Genomic DNA, 6,000 nt, shown 5'->3' with positions numbered 1-6,000 from the left:
TATCTGGTAGGGCGGCTGGATGTGTGAAGGCAGAGGGAATTGTTGAGCCAGTGAATGTCGTTGTTGTGGATTGTTTTATGAATAATGGAGAGGCATTTGTAGGTGATACGAAAGGGGATAGGGAGCCAGTGAAGCTGCTTGAGGACAGGGGTGATGTGGTCAGTTTTGCGGGTGCTTGTGAGGATTCTTGCAGTTGCATTCTCTAGCAATTGGAGGGGTTTAAGGGTGGAGGCAGAGAGACCTAGTAGCAGGGCATTACAGTAATCGATTTTTGAGAAGATAGAGGATTGGAGAACGGTGCGGAAGTCATTGAGGTAGAGGAGGGGTTTGAGCTTTTTGAGTACATGGAGCTTGTAGTAGCATTCTTTGATGGTAGAATTGATGAAGGTTGGTTGTCGAATGTGACACCAAGGTTTTGTATGTTTTGCTGGAAGGGGGTTGGGCAGGGTGTGGGTTGTGGATGGGGTGGGGTGTGGGCTCATTGCGGGGGGAGATGATGATGAGTTCAGTTTTTGCTGTGTTAAGCGCGAGATGGAGGTTGTTGAGGAGGGAGTTTATGGAGAGGAGGCAATTTTGCCAGAATTCAAGGGATTTGTGAAGGGATTCTTTGATAGGGATGAGTATTTGTACATCGTCTGCATAGAGGTAATGGGTGAGGCCGAGGTCTGAGAGGAGCTGGCAGAGGGGCAGGAGGTATATGTTAAAGAGGGTGGATGAGAGGGATGAGCCTTGGGTGACTCCTTGGGGGAGATGAATGGGTTTGGATTCGGTGTTGGCAAGTTGGACAGTGTATTGTCTGTTTTCTAGGTAGGATATGAACCAGAGTAGGGCTGATCCTGAGATTCCAATTTCTGTAAGGCGTTTAATGAGAATACTGTGGTTAATGGTATCAAAGGCGGCGGAGATATCTAGTAGGGCGAGAAGTATGAGTGTCCTTGGTCCAGACGTTTAAGGAGGGTGTCTGCGAGGGAGATGAGGAGAGTTTCAGTACTAAAAAATTTACGGAAGCCGAATTGGGCAGGAGATAGGATGTGGTGGCTCTCCAGCCAAATGGTTGATGAGCTGTGTGTTGACAATTTTCTCCATTACTTTCGCCAGGAAGGGGAGGTTGGAGATCGGTCTGTAGTTGGCTGGGTCAACAGGGTCGAGGTTATGTTTTTTAAGGATATGTTTCACTAAAGCATGTTTTAGGGAATTGGGGACTATGCCATGGGAGAGAGAGCAGTTAATTATCTCAGACAAGGGTTTGGCAATTGTGCTTGCAATGGGTAGGAGAGCTTTGCTGGGGATCGTGTCAGCTGGATGTGACGAGGGGTGTAATCTCTTTAGTATGGTTTAAATTTCTGAGGGTGTGGTGATGTCGAGGGACTCCAGGGTGGTGCTAGAGTATTTAGAGGAGGGGGGCATGGAGGGAGAGGGTGTGGAGAATCGCTGAAGGATGTTTGCGATTTTATCTTTGAAGAAAACTGCGATCTGATCGCATTTTGCTTTTGCATCTTCTTCGGAGATCTGGGGGGTGAAGGTTTGGTAAGTTCGGCAACGTATGAGTAGAGGGCTTTGGGATTGAAAAGGTAATTATGAATTTTAGTAGCGTAATAGTCACGTTTGGACTTGAGTATGGCGGTTCTGTAGTGGTGTAGGGTGGTTTTGTAGTCAAGTTGAGCAGAGTGGGAGGGATCTTTGTGCCACTTCCTTTCTTTTTGTCTGAGGTCGAGTTTCAGTTTCCCTCAGAGATGACTCCGCCCACGGGGAGGAGCCCTGTGGGGAACCACTGCGATAGGCTGACACAGTTAGCAGACATAGAATAGAGTCTTTATTGTACTGCTGTAAATAGATGGTAAAGCAGGAAGGTAAGGCACTGATCCATGAGCTGCCAATATGCTCAACAGGCTCAGAAATATAGTCTCACCCAGATGTTCACGATAGGCAGGAGCCGCAGTGTGGGTAACGCTGCGATTGGTGGGTGGAGTTGGAGTGCCTGATCGTAGAGGTACTCACAGAGTGAAGGCGTCTTCCTGATGGTAGAATGTGGGACCGAAGGTCCATAGTGCAGGATATGAAATGGATAGATCCTCGAGGAGTGAGTACCCAATGGTCCAATATCCTGGAAACGAATAAGAGAAAAGACCCCCAAGGAGTGGTTGTCTAGGTTAGTGAGGACCCCCAAGGGAAGTTGGAAGCAAGAGACCCCCGAGGATCGGGTGTCTAGAGATTCTGCTGGAGCGAGGCCCTTAGCGAAAGGAGGTGTCTAAGCTAGCAGCTTAGAGCAGGCAGAATAGCGAAGCGAAGTCTTTGCTAACTCAAATTGGTAGCGGAAGTGGAGGCTAGTTATACCCAGAGGTACTGACGTCATGCGGTGGGGCCGCCCCGAGGTTCCCACCATGACTTGTATTTGAGCGTAAGAGATGTGCGCGCTCGCGCCCTAGGAGGCCACGGGAGTGATCATGGCGGATGGGGACGCCCATGCTGGTCTGAGAACGCCAAGGCCCGTGGCACTCGGCATCGGAGACAGCCATCTTGCCCAAAGAGAGGGAAAGGGGAGAAAAAGAGGTAAGGCAGAGAGGTCACAGCTGTCTGCGACCGATGGACGCAACACAAATATTATCCCTTTCTGTCTCCCACTAGTATTTATTTATTTATTTGTTGAGTTTTATATACTGTCATTCGGTAGAGCCATCACAACGGTTTACAAAAGTATACATTTTTCTTAGCAGTTGTGTCACAGAAAAGCAATGTGAACGTTATACATTTTCTTAGCAGTTGTGCAACAGTAAAAACAATTTGAACAATATCAGATATAAGCATATCAAGTCCAGAGAGCATTATTAGGTTGGATGAGGAGGGTATGCAGGTTCAGGGTGAAGAGAATGTATTAAGAGGTTTACAACTGAGAGTTCAGTTGAGAGTTGGGATGATCAGACGTCTGAAGGTCAATGTAGAATTTGCGGAACATTAGTGTTTTTAGGTCTTTTTTGAATGTTTTTAGGTCGTGTTGGGTTCTCAGGAATTTAGGTAGGGTGTTCCAAAGTGTAGGTGAGGCAATTGAAAAGGCTCTTTCTCTTGTGGTTGCCAGATGCGCATCTTTGATAGGGGGAATGTTTAGGTAACCTGAGTTATTAGAGCGTAGGTTTCTTGGAGGATTTTGAGGGATTATGTTTAGGGTGTTAAGACCTTGATGATCATTGTTTAGGATTTTGTGGATTATGGTCATTGATTTGTAAGCAATACATGCAGTAATAGGGAGCCAGTGAAGTGAGGTCAATATTGGTGTTATGTGTTCACTTCTTTTTGTTCCAGTTAGGACTCTGGCAGCTGAGTTCTGCAGTATTTGGAGTGGTTTGAGGGATGAAAAAGGTATTCCAATTAGAGATGTGAATCGGAACCGAAATCGGTTCAGATTCCGGTTCGGATTCACATGTGGGTTTTTTTCAATCGGGCCCGTTCACGGTTTTGTTTATCGGCTGTGCCCGAGCCGATAAACAAAAAACTCACCCGACCCTTTAAAAGTAACCCCTTAGCTTCCCCCACCCTCCTGACCCCCCCCAAAAAAACTTTTTACAGGTACCTGGTGATCCAGTGGGGGTCCCGGGAGTGATCTCCCGCTCCAGGCTGTCCTCCCGCTCCCGGGCCGTCGGCTGCCACTAATCAAAATGGTGCCGATGGCCCTTTGCCCTTATCATGTGACACGGTATCCGTGCCATTGGCCAGATCCTGTCACATGGTAGGAGCACTGGATGGCTGGCGCCATCTTGTGCTCCTACCATGTGACAGGGGCTGACCAATGGCACCGGTAGCCCCTGTGACATAGTAAGGGCAAAGGCTATCGGCGCCATTTTGAATACTGGCAGCCAACGATCCGAGTGCAGGTCGCTCCCGGACCCCCGCTGGACTTTTGGCAAGTCTTGTGGGGGTCAGGAGGGTCCCCCAAGACTTACCAAAAGCCCTGGTGGTCCAGCGGGGGTCCGGGAGCGATCTCCTGCACTCAGGCCATCGGCTGCCAGTAATCAAAATGGCGCCAATAGCCTTTTCCCTTACTATGTCACAGGAGCTACTGGTGCCATTGGTCAGCCCCTGTCACAAGGTAGGAGCACAAGATGGCGCCGGCCATCCAGTGCTCCTACCATGTGATAGGATACGGCCAATGGCACGGATACCCTGTCACATGGTAAGGGCAAAGGCCATCGGTGCCATTTTGATTACTGGCAGCCGATGGCCCGAGTGCAGGAGATCGCTCCCGGACCCCCGCTGGACCACCAGGGCTTTTGGCAAGTCTTGGGGGCCCCTCCTGACCCCCACAAGACTTGCCAAAAGTCCAGCGGGGGTCCGGGAGCGACCTCCTGCACTCGGACCGTCGGCTGCCAGTAAGGGTGAGTACCTTCACCGCCGCGCTTAAGGAAGTGCACCCGCTGCCTCTAGGCCGCGCCCGAACTCGTCCCGCTCGGGGGCCAAGTCCACGCCAGGACCGAGGCTGCCTCTAGGCCGCGCCCGAACTCGTCTCGCTTGGGGGCCAAGCTGCGCCCGAGCCCTTCTCACTCAGGGGCTGGGTCCCTGCCGCGAACCGGCCCCCGGCTCTTACTTCCGAGGGACCATGGAAGTCAGCTCGGGAAACTCAACTGGGTGAGTGACCGCCTGGTATCACCACAGGAGTGCGGGGCTCGTCTTCAGTAGGTTTCTTCTATGAATTTAGTCGTTAGAATTTGGAAATACGCTCAGTGAGCGTGAGGTAGCTCCAAACTGCTTTGGAGACGGAAATTACTGATTTGCTACACTTCCTGTGGGCATGTTTGTTCTGTATTTGCTCTCATCACTGTACTCCCCTATCCCCACGACTAGGCTTACGCCATTGTGCCACAATGCCTCCTTTCATTGGACATGTTGCCATAACATACCAAACAGTAATCCACCCTTATAGCCCCCCCTTATCCACGCATCCATCCATACACCACACAACCCCTCACAAAAACAGAAGACTCATACCTATACGCACCATCACTCACACTCAAGCTATCAGCCTAGCTCTCATTTCTATCATCCTTTTTAATGCACAATCCCTTCAAAAGAAAACCCATCTGCTACAAGACATTCTCGCTGATTTCAATCCTGAAATATGCGCGATCACTGAAACCTGGTTCAGACAATATGACACTCCCCTCATCAACCAGTTACCCGTAGATATATATGATATTTTCTCAATCCCAAGGAAGAAGAAGAGAGGAGGCGGCTTACTCCTGGCTGTAAAAAAGGACCTCCAACTCTTGCCCCATAAATGTGACATCCCTCCTCAATACGAAATTGGCTTCTTCAAATCTAAATTACTTCAACTCTGTCTTGTATACACACCCCCTGGGCTACTAGAGAAAGATCCATCACCCCTTATTGAATTCTTTGCAAACTCACTATCACCAGACCTACCCACAATACTCCTAGGAGATTTCAATTTACACGTCGATACATCACCTCAAACACCTGCCTGTGAAGCTTTCCTGGCATCAATTGAAGCTATGGGCTTCCAACAGATAGTAAACTCCCCCACACACAAGGCTGGCCACACCCTTGACTTGATTTTTATTAACTCCCCCTTCAGCGTGAACAGTCCCCCACTATGTACAACAGTACCCTGGTCTGATCATTCCTTGATCGAGACCAAGCTATCACTCCCCCAAAGCTCATTGTCCACACCTCAGCAGCCTATTTCCCTCAAATTTCGCAAAACCTGTGATATAGAAACCATCACATCAGCTTGCTCAGACTTAGACAAACAAATTGATCTATCATCTACAGATAATGCATTCTCCTCCTGGGTTAACTGCACACGCAATATTGCCAATGAGCACTGCCCCCTGATAACAAAAACTTTCAACCCATACAGAAAAAATAAGAAACCATGGTACACTCCTTTCCTCAGAAATCTCAAAATCCAACTCAGAGCCACGGAAAGGTCATGGCGTAAACACCAATCCCCCGCAACCAAAACCCTCTACTATCAACGCATGCATGATT

The sequence above is a fragment of the Rhinatrema bivittatum genome, chromosome 3 (assembly GCF_901001135.1).
Source record: "Rhinatrema bivittatum chromosome 3, aRhiBiv1.1, whole genome shotgun sequence".
Classification (NCBI taxonomy): Eukaryota; Metazoa; Chordata; class Amphibia; order Gymnophiona; family Rhinatrematidae; genus Rhinatrema; species Rhinatrema bivittatum.
This window is presented reverse-complemented; position numbering follows the sequence as displayed.